Raw genomic sequence first — 13394 nt, forward strand, 5'->3', positions numbered from 1 at the left:
GGTACTTGCGTCACAGGGACAGATCTGTCATGAATGGTTTGTGCCCTCCCCTTGGTGATAAGTGAGTTCTGGCTCTGGGTTCACATGAGATCTGTTTAAACGTGTATGGCACCTTCCCCCAACTCTCTCTCTTGCTCTGTTCTTGCTGTGATGTGCCTGTTCCCCCTTTGCCTTCTGCTATGAATGGAAGCTTCCTGAGGATTCCCCAGAAGCAGATGCTGCTATGCTTCCTGTAAAGCCTGCACAATAGTGAGCCAGTTAAACCTTTTTTATTTATAAATTACCCAGCCTCAGGCATTTCTTTATAGCAGTGTATGAATGGCGTAATACAGTTAGGTACAAAGCAACTTTCTTGAGGACATCATAGGCCAGCTCCTCTCTCTTCTAGCTGGGAAGAAGACTCAAGTCAGATTTCAAAGATAAAAAGAGAGTCAAGGGAAAGGGATCAGGTTTTAGTTACTTTCATCAGAAATGCCTTAGTGTTGACCTCTGTATGCAGTTTCTCTGGGGCACAATATTTTCTTTCAATCTATAGGTTCAAGTCTTCTTTTTATTTCCAGAAATGTTTCTTAAGTTATAATTTTAATTTAAAATTTTTTCATTCATGATCTTAGTTCTTTTATCCTTCAGACTTATCAAGTACAAATATTTGGGATCCTTTTTACTGCCTTCCCATACTCAAGTCCCTTTCAATGTCTCTTTACTTCCATTTTCTTTTGTTCACTTTCTTCACAATCCTGTCCTCTATGTACATGCTATGTTCTTGACAGTGTCCATTCTTCTTTATATATGTAAATGATTGTACGTTTCCCTTTCACATCTTTCTGAGTTCTGCCAGTTTGAGAATGCCTCATTTCCTTCTCTCTTGCCATACCTTCCCTGAGCTGTATCTCTGCTTTATGTTCTTGTTTTATAATGACAATTATTCTATTTTTAGAAAATGCATGGCAATATGTTTGGCCATAAGTTCCATCTGCTCTATGATAATTATTTTTATTAAAAAAGGAAAAAGAGAGATATTTAAAACATACACATACACCATCCATTTTCAAGGAAACCCAATGGGCCCTATGTTTGATGAGTGCACTGATGGCTGCACAAGGCATGGTGTCCCTCCCTGGGGCTTTCTCTAGGCTTTCTTCCTGTACCTTCCACCATCCCCAGATGAAGGGCCTTTCCCCACTTCCACCCCTAATTCTTTTGTCTTCTTTGGTGCTCTGTGATTTGCTGTGTCCTTGCAGAGAGCCCTGGCTGTGTCCTGTGATATGAAGTAATCATTTAGAGTCACCACAGCCACAACCATGTGTCTGTCCTTCAGCCAAACAGCCCGTCAGGGATGCTGCTGCATCAGTGCAACCATGGCCTGTGTGGCCTGGATCCACCCCAGCCTTCCTGGTCAGTGGCTTAGAGAAGAAACCTCAGTGCCAATGGAGAACAAATAAAGGAAAACCCGTGGCTGTTCTGTGAGTGGACACAGCCCTCTTTGGGCTCAGTGTGCTGAGCACTCACCCCAGCAGCTGTGAGGCCCAGGCAGCTCTTCTCCCTGTGCTCAGACTTCTCCTGGGCTCCTTGGGAAGCACCCTTGCCTCCATGTGCCTTGCTTTCTTGATCTATTCTTGTTTTCACATGTGCATAGATTTCATGAGCCCATCTTAATCATTGGGGAGCAAAGGAGAAATAGTAATAAATCGACTGCAACCAGAGCGTGGGCTGGTCAAGGAAGGCATTTCACAGGGTTGGACAAGGGAACATTGTTTCAAAAGCAACAAGAAGATGGAGACAAGATGCTAACATTCGTTGACCAGCAAGTAACATGAACATGGAGGAGATCATGAGTAGAACGTGATCTTTGAACTGTTTTGGACTTCTCATGAGAGGTGAGGACCGATCTGTACTCAGCCTTTTCCCCAGCTCAGTGGGGACATAAGGGGCTTACTTGTTTTGCCTGAGAGGAAACCACAAAGCTGCAGGAAGAGTGGAAGGCTGGAGAGCCAGGAATGGGTGCAGATCTGCACCTCCAAGACACTGGGGAGGGCATCGCACCATGGGCCCACGCCTATGTGCTGGAGGTGCCAGCACCAACCTAGAGAGAGGCTGGGGAGAGTTCATGGGATATTACCTGTAAAAGCATTGAGCAAGGTGCCTGGGATTCAGACTCCTGATATACCATTTGGTGCAATTTTCCTCTTTTTGAGCCCTGCAGAAGTTGGAAGACAGCTCCCGTTAATATTACCCTCCTTTCTCTGGGCATCCAGTGTGTCCATTTTAACCCAGTGACTCTTAACAGAGCTGTTCTGATACTAGAAAGTTTTTGATGCTTCTATGTCAAAATGGCCTTGTCAATTTTTTTTTAATGTCTATTCTTTTACCAGTTAATGTTCATCCAGGTCTCCTGGACATTTCAACCCATTTACGCCCACAGTTATGTTATCATAGATGTTCCCCTGTCTTTTCTGTATTTCTTTCACTTTTCCAGTTCCATTTTCTACATCTTTTCTTTTTTGTTTTTTATCAGTAGCTCTCTCTTTTCTTAACATGTGATTTGTCTAGATTCTTATAAGTGGGCATTATTTTTATCATCAAAAAATGGTAAATATCTTACAATAAATAACACAACTGTGTTGTGGATGTAATGGACTGCTACCAGTTCAATGGCTTTTTTTCCCAGGCAGCGTGAAGCTGAGAATGAAAGGGTCCAGAGAGAGAGTCTCCTCATGTCCTTCACAATCCAGGAACCAGCAGGACAGCTCTGCACCAGAATGAAACTCCCTCAACTGGAATCTTTGAGCTACCTTGTGCCAGCTGCATGGCATTGGGTCAAGTATTGAAACTCTGTTCCTCAGTTCCCTCACCTGTCAAATGCAAATGAGAACAACAGTGAGCTCATCAGTGACTGTGAGGAGTGAAAGAGGTGAACCAGGTGAGACACCCAGAGAGGCACCTAGCACGTCACAGCCATCAGCACACACACAACCCAATACAGCTGACAGATACAAGCAGCCAGGAAGGCACAGGGGCCCTAGGAAGGTACAGCCATAAAAAGGAGTGAGGCACTGATGCACATGCCAGGAGGGAGATTTGATGAATGTGAGTAAGTGAAAGAAGCCGGGCACAAAAGACCACATTTCATATGATTCCCTTTATAAGAAACATCCAGGCCAGGTGCAATGGCTCTGGTGCACGCCTGCAATCCCAGCTACTTGGGAGGCTGAGGCAGGAGAATCACTTGAACCCCAGAGGTGGAGGCTGCAGTGAGCTGAGATCGTGCCACCACACTCCAGTCTGGGTGATGGAGTGAGACTATCTCAAAAAAAGAAAAAAAAAAGAAAGAAAGAAACATCCAGAATAGGCAAATCTATAGAGATAGAAAGTAGATTTCTAGTTGCCGGGGGTTGGGATGGGGTGGGGGCTGTAGAGAATAATGGGAATGGCTGCTTAATGGCTATGGGGTTTCCTTTCCAGTTTCATGAGGGGTGAGGACCAATCCATAGTCAGCCTTTTTCCAAGTCTGTAAGGGGCTTTTCTGCTTCATCCAGAGGGGAAGCCAGGAAGCTGCATGAGAAGCCCCAGGCTGGAGAGCCAGGGAACGGGTGCAGACCACTCTCCCCACCCCCACTGCCTTCAGGGCATCGTGGAGGGCGTCCTACCGTGGACTCATGCCTATGAACAAAACTAAATGTTTGACGAAAATGTTCTGGAACTAAATAGTGGCAATGATTGTGTGGCATTGTGAATGTACCTCATTCCACCGAATTGTGCGTTTTAAAACAGTTAAAATGGTAAAAATATGTCATTTGTACTTTACCGCCAAAAAAGGGCAGAGATCAAATGGACACCATAATAATTTCCACTATTAAGCAGCCAATTCCATATCTTGATTATAAATCAATGAGCAAGATCCCTAGAATACTACAGGAGAGATCAGACCATCCTCAACACAGATGACACTACTGTAGGCCAATTCACACGGAATGAGCACAGGCCTTCCTTCAGATGACCAGTGGCACTGCTATGGTTAGCTTTGCTGCTTAACAAACCTCTTCAACATCCAGCAGCTTAAAATGATGTCCACTTTATGAAGCCCACAATTGTGTGGGTCAGCTGGACTGTTCTGGTCTGGGCCAGCTTGGCTGATCTCCACTGGGTGCTCTCAAATGTCTGTGGTCTGTTGGTGGGCCAATGGCTGCTGAATGATAGATTAGACCCTCCCTCTTATGCTGGTATTCGGCTGGGGAGCCTCAGTTAGGAGGTCTGGTATCTGCTCCACATGTTCTCTCATCCCTCAGTGAAGCTAGCCTGCATCCACAGAGCAGCTGGGAGGTCTGGTCTCTGCTCCACGTGGTCTCTCATCCCCCGGTGAAGCTAGCCTGCATCCACAGAGCAGCTGGATGGAGAAGCTGAAAGGCAACTGGAGACCTGGGCTCGAAATACCCCAGCCTCATTCTATTGATCAGAACAAGTCACAGACCCATCGGATTCCAGGATGGAGGAAACAGACTCCACTTCCTGAGGGGAGGGGCTGCAGAGAAGCTGCGGCTGTGCTCCAGGGAATTGCATGCTAAGCCCCAGGTGCCCGGTTCTCTGACGCCTGATTAACCTCCACTTTATCCCTGTGTCCCACCACCCTTCTCACGTCTGGCGTGAGCCCAAAAGTGGGGTGAGACGCAGGGAGGTCAGAGAGTCCGTGTCACGTGACGCTTAGTAGAATGATATAGCTGAACATAGAATGACTTGCCAAAATGTCCCCGTGTCTAAACAGCTGCGTTAAAGGAGCCACAGCAAAATATCTTCCCTGGTTTTTGGTGTGGTTCCAGATTTCTTTTTGTTTCAGAACTAAATAGGCCTCCCACACTTTCTTCTATCTGGGTCCGGTACCTCCTCCTCTCAGCAGCTAACGGCAAGGCCTCTGGACATTCAGCTGGGTTGGGAGTGGCAGGGGGCTCCATGCAGGTGGGAGAAATCAAGTAGGCAAAGAAAGATACAGGAGCAGCAAGAGCCTCTATCCAGAGTGGTCAGAAGGTACAGAGCTCTTGTCCAGAAAGGTGAGTTGGGGCTGCATGGTGAGGGGCCTGAGCCTGTGAGGGTGGACATAGGGACTGGATGCCGGGGTAACAGGGATTCCTGGAAGAACGCAGCATGCCACAGCCAGGGCTGAGCTTGGGAAGAGTCAACAGCAGCACATGCAGGCAGAGGCGGTTCAGAGAGATCAGAGGCAGAAACAAGCCGTTAGGAGGCTGTGGACGTGGCCCAGGTAACAGAGACTTGAGCAGAGATGGTGATGAGATGTCACAGACGTAGAACTGACACAGTTCGAAGACTGATTAGACGTGAGAGGGAGGAAGGGTGGTGAGTGAGGCGGGAAAGGGAAGGATGACAGGGAAGGCAATGGCCCCAAGCCCATTAGAGGGGGCCAGGGAAAGACAGTTCCGCAGAGAAGAGAACAAGAGACGGGACATTCTGCTCAAAGTTCTAAGACATCGCAGCATGGGACGCTGCAGCCGTGGGGTAGGGTTGGGGCCGTGGAGGGAGGCCTCTGAGGCAGAGGAATCAGGAGGAGCAGCGGGGCCCTGCCTCATCTGTAACCTCGCCAGCCCTGTGGTCTGCTGTGACACTGAGGGTCTAAAGCCCAACTTTCAAGATTAAGCAATAACTGTTCTTCCTCCTAGGACATGAAAACCTGTCCAAGAACCAGGCCCGGTTCCTTGCCTGCTCTCCCCAGCACTTGGAGGGCTCCACAGTTGGCCGGAGCTGTATCACTCACAGCAGATTTTACAAGTCTGTCCTTCTGCCAGGACCCTTTTAGAAGTGAAAATAGCTGGAATAAGCCTCTGCTTTCCCTAAACCATGAACGCATCTCACCATACCTCAAGCTGCGACGTACTGCTGTGTCAGCCCACACCCCAGCATACCTCCTGGAGGAACCCGTCCGAGCAACCTCAGCAGGGTGCGCTGAGGACCCATTCTGCACACGTTTAAATGCAGGGTCGGATTTTAAACAGGATATCCAGCTGGAGACAGAAGGTAACGGTCGTCTTGGTCACTGCTAAGAAGACCTAATCATGCAAGACATACAGCTCATAAAAAAGAAATGTTTTCAACGCTTTGTGGCACCCTGCTGGGACAGCCTCTGCCTGGTCATTCCACCCCAGGGGTGATTAACCATCCCAGCGTTAGGGCCTGGGACTTTGCTAATGTGCTTTCAGGTCAGCCACAAAAATATTTCTAAGATTTCTTAGCTAATGGTGCATTTGCGAGGTCATTCAAGGCTAAGACCAGGAGGATTAAAATATCTGATTCCTTCCTGAGGCTCTTAGTTGTAAAGGACCAAAGAAGCCGTAAAACAAAGATTTATTCAGTTTCAGCCGGACAGCTCAATGGCGCAGCCCCGTAAGACCAGGAAAAAAGAAACATCTGGCCAGAAAAGTACACTTGTTTACAAAAAAAAAAAAAAGGTTTTAAGACTCTTCTCCAGCCTCACCAAGTTCTTGGACTAAAATTAGGCTGAAAATTAAAAACAATGTCGAATCTGAAGAGTACAGGGCAAATACAGGCAGGAGAAAGAACATCTTGTTTCTTCCTCACCCAGCTGCCGCTGGCTGGGGGTCCCCCGAGCACCCCGGGGAGCTGCCCTGCCCTGGTAGGTAGCCCCCTCGGGGCCCGCACAGCTGTGGTGCTCCCTGAACAGGTGACGGATGTGGCCTCTGCTCCAAGACCAAACCCTTTTGTGGGGGAGGGTGTTTTCTGCAGAGGATACTCAGAGAGGGGAGAGGGCCACGTTTGGCTGCTCCCGATGATAACACGCGGCTCTCCAGAGCTCAATGTAAACAGCGGTAGTGCTGCTGGCACTAAGATACTGAGGCGGCCTGTGCTGGGGGATGGGGTGCTGAGGGACGGGTACATCTTGAGAGGCGTGGATGACAACTGTTTTGTAAGGAAGGAAGCCTGTGCTGGCAGTGAGGCCCTTGGCCTCAGTCGGGAAACTCAACTTCTTTTCCAGGCCTGCTGTTGACTCACCGAGGACGTGCAGGCCAAGCTCTCCTTGCTCAAGTTCCCCCGCCTCCATCCCCCACCATGTGTGCAACGGCAGGCGACGGGAATCACAGGACTCAGCCATCGCCTTCCGCTCTCCCTGGGATGCTAAAGGGATTAATGGGTCAAGGTTGGAAGATGCTTTGAACTTCTTGGCACGGAGCTGTCCCCAGTACAGTAATTAATAAACCTCCCCAAAGAGGTGGATTAGGGTCAGAAATCACCCAGAGGCCCAGGGAATAGAACTGGTCGGGCTTCGTGGCTGGGTCGCAGGAGTGGATGGGGAAAGACACAGTGTCTGAAGTTTGCGTCCTGTGTGCAGGCAGCCGCGGTGCCAACAGATGTCCTTGGGTTCCTGGGCCATGCCTGTTAACAACCCAGACTTACACCTGTTAAAAAAGCAGAAATGAAATCCTGACCCCAGAGCAGAGCAGAGGCAACCGCCCGACGTCACCCCGGTTAACGGTGAAGCAACATTTGTGGGAGTTGGAGATGACATTTCTAATGGCAGAGAAAGTGCTGACCAGACGTCTAACCACGAGTAACACCGGTGACACTGCCCCTCCGCTGTCTTCAACGCGGGCCTGGAAATCTTTGACAAACCTTGAGCTGTCGGGACCTGGGTATTCCCATATCCCATCTGAAGGATGACATTTCTGGAAACCTTGTGCCAGGGGATGCCAAGTTGAGAAAATCATTAACTGGGGCATAAACAAGTCCCTGAAAGTCTCCTCAGCATGTTTTCCTCCTCTGTAGGGTGGCGGGGTTGGACTAACCATGGTACTCCTGAACCACCCAGGCATATGTCCCTTACACCTGTGTCCCCTCTCCACGGTGGCAGTGCCTGCTTGTGGACAGTGACCTTTCTGCTGTCCTCCAGAGCCTGCAAAGCTGTTGGAAACTTGTAGGTCCTGATACCTCGCTGGCCTTGAGGCGGTCAGCCAACACAGATAAGCAGAATGAGGCATGACGTGAGCCGGGCTTGTCTGTGACTCGGTCCACACAGTGCTCCAAGACTGTTCCTGCCCACCCACTTCCAGCATTTCTACGTGTTTCCCAGGGCACCTCAAATTCCACTCCCGTGCCACCGTTCATTCAGGCAGGGACACAGAAGCTATGTTCCCTCCACCTGAGGCTGTCTGATCATGGGCTGGCCTGGCGACTGGCAACTGGGACCTGATGCCAGGTTCTCTGCACCCTGGTTTGCACCGAACACATCTCCTATCCAGTGAGTCTTGGGCTTTGGTTCCTCAGGGAGCTTTTTCAGATGAACCTCAGCCACCGTCACATCGACGAATCCCTTCTAAAACCCTTTACCGTTTCAAAAGGGGCTACTCCAAAAGGGGCTCTGGCCTTTGGGCCACAAAGTTCAGGCCCACCCGTAGGGCATACCCAGCAAGCAAGGCCTTCCCCTCGCGGCCGCCCCATCCGTTGCTCTGAGAGGCCCCTGGCCCTGTCCCAACCAGAATGTGTTCACATGCACAGAAAGAGGCATCCAACCAGGATTTCTAATTTGTCCTAAATATCTGGGTGTGTCCTGCCCCCTTATGATGTTACAGTCGGTGGGTGCTAACCTTCCGCTGCATCTGGGGGCAGAGGCATCACTGAGGTTGGGGTCTCACTGTACACTCTATGCACGTCAGCACCAAGGTTGACCCGTTAATCCCCCACATCCTGTGAGGGAGGCATCATCACCCCCATCTAACTTAGGGACCCTGAGGCTCAGAAAAGCTACCCAAAGTCTCCCAACCACACATGTCCAGAGTCTGGACAGGAACCCCTCCTTATAACCCGAAGGCACGCCCTTGCCACTGGCCACCTTCTCCCTGACCTGCCAGTGAGATGGCAATGTCCGCCACTCAGGTCCCTCCACCAGGCCCGCGGTGCTCGCTCCACCCCTCGCATCCTGACCACTGCCTTGGCCTCCCACGGCCTCCTCTCTGCACTCACACACACAACACCACTGACCCTTGGCACCCCATCTCCTCCTAAGACTCACATATTAGCTTCCCACACGATGGCTGCTGTGGTTGCTCCTCATGACCTCATGTGTTCCACATCCAGGCCTGGGGCACTCACCAGCTCCTTAGTCTCCATCTCTGGGAAGTACTGTGCCATCTGCCTACCAGAACTTGCTATCTTGGTGCTACCTTTCCCTACCCACTTCTCCCAGCCAACCCCATCTGCCGTGTCCACACCCATGTGATCTCTAAGCCTGCCCCCTCTGCCTCCTACCATCCCCAATCTGTCTTCTCCTTTCCATCCCAGGTTCTCACAGGAATGACCATTTTCCGCTCCCCCACCCTGCCCCCAGGCCAGTGCCAGAGCAGTCTAGCTCAAATGCTGTCTCTGCATCCTCTAGTAGGCACCCAACCTAGGACCAGGAGCACAGCAGCTGGTCAACACTGAATGAGTGAGGGTATCTGCTGAGTGAATCACTGCATTTTCTCCTCCCACCACCCAGTGGCTGTATGACTTTCCACTCCCACCAACAGCACACAAGGTTCCCTTTCCTCCACATCCTCACCAGCACTTGCTGTCTTTCATCTTTTTGATAAGTCATTCGAACAGGGGAGGTGATGTCTCATTGTGGTTTTAATTTGCATTTCCCTGATGGTTTGTGATGACAAGCATTTTTTTTTTTTTTTTCATAGATCTGTTCACTGCTTGGATGTCTTCTTTTGAGAAATGTCACTTAATATGTGGAGTCTAAAAAGAGTCCTAGAAGTAGAAAGCAGAATGGTGGTTACCAGGGGCTGGGAGATGGGGCAAGGGGACAAGGTCAAAGGGTACAAGATCTCAGTGAGATAAGAAATGTAAGTTTCAGTGATCTATTGCACAGAATGGTGACTAGAATAAATACTAATGCATTGTATATTTCAGAATTGCTAAAAGAGTAGATTTTAAATGTTTTCACCACAAAAGAACATTGGTATGTGAGGTGAAAGATTATTGATTAGCTTGTTAAAACATTCCACAATGTAAACATATATCAAAACATCACATGGTATCTCATATAAATATATAATATATACAGTTAATATGTGTCAATTACCAAAACTAACCATCGGCTACCTTGCCCTGAAGGCGTGGCCTGGATCCTCAGTGTGGCCTCAGGTATCCCTGTGACCTGGCATCTGTCTTCCTCACCTTCACCTCCACAGATGCTGCCTCGTGCCCCCCCACCCCCGATTTCCCATCTACCTCACACACCACACCACGCACGCAGCCGCTCTGCCTGTGGCCCATCCTCACCTCCCTGTTGCTGTCCATCATCCTGCATGCCCAAGAGCCCTCCCCACGCCCACCCCAACTGTGGTCAGTTTTGTGGACCTCCCTGATGGATCGTTCCTCCCCTGCACCAACCCTGCCAAGCAGGCCCACACTGCCTGGGACCGGGGTTAGGGATCTGCAGGCTGGAGGCCCTCAAGGGTGTGTGGGGGTCCGGGTCCCCGCCTGCCTTCCCAGCACACTGCTAGCAAGATATAGCCCCGGGACAAAAGGCAGAATCCCCGCTCCTGGCACCCCACAGGCACTGGGAAGGCCTCACTGCAGGTCTCCGAGCTGGAGCAGGGCTTTCTGCCTTGGCTGGCTGGAGGGCCAACAAGCGCCCTTCCTTTGAAACCACTTTGTTTATGTGTGTTAAAGGCCAATGTTCTCCAGTTATCTCTAAGTAGTTTCCATCTTACAATGAATTACTGCTCTCAAATGGAAAGGCCGGGGGAGTGCCAGCACGGCCCAAACGCGGCCCAAATCGCTTTGCCCTCTGAACTACTTGTTTCAGAGTTGGCCTCAGCAGCCTCGTCTGCCAGGTCTGCGCGCTCCAAAGTTCATTTCTAACGTTGTGATGCTTTGGAGAGCCACAGACAGCTGCTCAGCCTGGCTCCTGCCCTGGGCTCCAGGGGCTAGGCCTGACCCTTCTAACTCAAGTGAGTGTGGCCGAGATCGCCTCATTGGCGCCTTTCTCACTCATCTGTATTTTCTCCTGTCCTTTCCAGATGCATTTGCCACGGCCATGTACAAGGGTTGGAAGGGGAGAGGGAGCCATAAATCATCTGCCACAGAGTCCTTATGAAAATATTAAAAATGCTCAAAATAGGTGTGGGCGGAGGCCAGCGAGCAGCACGGCCAGCCCAGGGCAGCGTCACGAATAGGAGCTTCCCAGGCCGCATCGGAGCTCCCCGAAGGCTCCATCCTCGTAAATCAGCCTGGCCTCCGCTTCTAGCTGGCACTTCCCGTTCCGGCTTGCACGACGGTGAGGGGGCTGCTGCGGGCTGGGCGGGATCAGGGCCTGGCTGAGCCTGACCTCACACCCGAGGCCACACACCCAGGCACCCACACCCCACGCACAGTCCGGGGATTATGCAACCTCGTCTTGATGTGACCAGAGAACATCATGTACAGGCGAAGCTCAGCCCCTCGGGCCCGCAGAAGGCAAATAGCAGGGAGGAAGGGGCATAGGTGCTGCCCTGGGCAGGTACAGTTTTCCCGCCAGTGCCGTTGCTGGCTGCCTGTGCCACCGTGGGCCTCGGCTGCCGGTGAGTGGCTGTGCCGGGGGGCTCGGCCCCGCACCTATATGGGGCGCTGGCGGGAGCTCCACGTGCTCCGAGACTCCCCCCTGGGTCTTGTCAGACTTCATCAGGGTGAGGCGGCTGGTGGGGCAGGATGAGAAGAAAGGACTTGAGGGTGGGGATTTGTGCCTGATTCTCACTTAATCGGGATAAGCTGCCTGGAGAAAATGGGCTGTTATAATCTCTCCTTTCATGTCTGGCCAGGAATGTTGCTACTCAACCCAGAGGGCGGCATCCAGGCTCCTAAGCCAGCTCAAGAGAGCCCAGGGGTCAGCTGTCCCAACATGACTCCGGCCATGGCTGGGGAAGGTCTTTGCCAGGAGAAATGGTACAAGTGGAATAAACAAGGAGACAGCCTGCAAAAACAGGCCTGCACCACACCAGCCGCCAGGCGTTCTGTCTGCATTCCTGGAGTCGGAAGCCACCAGGAGGCAGGGCCCAGGCTTCAAGACAACGGCTCCTTACCCTCCACATCCTAGACTCTCCTCCTCACACAGTACAGAGGCGTTCGAGCTACCTGGGGCCAGCAGGACAGTGCCTGCCAGCCCTCAGGGCTCTGACACAAACCCCAGCCAGCAGTGTGTCTCTTTTGTAAGACGGGACTTCCCAAAGAGCCTCCCTTCCCTTCAGTCCTGACGCCTAATCACGCCAAGATCCCAGGACGAGGGGGATTCGGAGGCTGTTTGGAGTCAGAACAACCAGAGCGTGACCCCCGGAATTGCAGCTGAGTTGCTGTGTGACCCTGGCACATGGCTGATGTCCTCATCTCATGTGGCAGGGCGAGTAGGCACCCACACAGTTGAAAGTTGGTCATTTCAAGGCTGGGGGCGGTGGCTGACACCTGTAATCCCAGCGCTTTGGGAGGCCGAGGCGGGTGGATCACCTTAGGTCAGGACTTCAAGACCAGCCTGGCCAACATGGCGAACCCCATCTCTACTAAAAATACAAAAATTAGCTGGGCATGGTGGTGGGCACCTGTAATTCCAGCTACTCAGGAGGCTGAGGCATGAGAATGGCTTGAACCCATGAGGCGGAAGTTGCAGTGAGCTGAGATCACGCCACTACACTCCAGTCTGGGTGACACAGTGAGACTTCATCTCAACAAAAAAGAAAAAAAGTTGGTCATTTCAGAAAGAGTGGACTACAGATCAAATCCAGTAGAGTTCCTCCTTCTAGAGGTACCTCAGCTAAGTCAAATTTGCAGACACAGAGGGCAATTGGTATCTCTCAGGAGCAGGGGAGGGGAGGATAAGTTATGTTAACAGACAGAATGTCAGTTTGGGAAGATGAAACATTCTGGAGATGCATGGTGGGCCGTACATGTACTTAACACCACTGTACTGTACACTGAGAATGGGTCAAATGGTAAATCCTATGTGAGATAGATTGCACCACAACAAAAAACACACACAAAAAAAGAAAGGATAGACTACACTTCTATATAAACATGACCTTGTTTGTAGAATTTAATTCATAATATATATAAACTGTGTAAAAATTGCATAAACACATTTAATGCTTTAAACATAAAAACAATAACAAAGATTGAGAAGCTGGGTGGTGTGGGGGGGAGTCTGAGCCAAGTCTTGTCTTTTCTAGCGTGTTTTGTGGGGGGTACACCGATGGGTTTAAACAGCTAAATCAGCGCCCAGGACAAATATTTTAATTAGAGCTATGGGAAAAACTCATCAGAAGAATTGAGCCCAGAGTGAGTGGCATGGGGCTGGAGGAGAGTGGGAGAACTGGCATCACCCCTTGTACCTTCCTGCAGCATATATCTAACATTTGGTGATT

The sequence above is a fragment of the Theropithecus gelada genome, chromosome 7b (genome assembly GCF_003255815.1).
Source record: "Theropithecus gelada isolate Dixy chromosome 7b, Tgel_1.0, whole genome shotgun sequence".
NCBI lineage: Eukaryota > Metazoa > Chordata > Mammalia > Primates > Cercopithecidae > Theropithecus > Theropithecus gelada.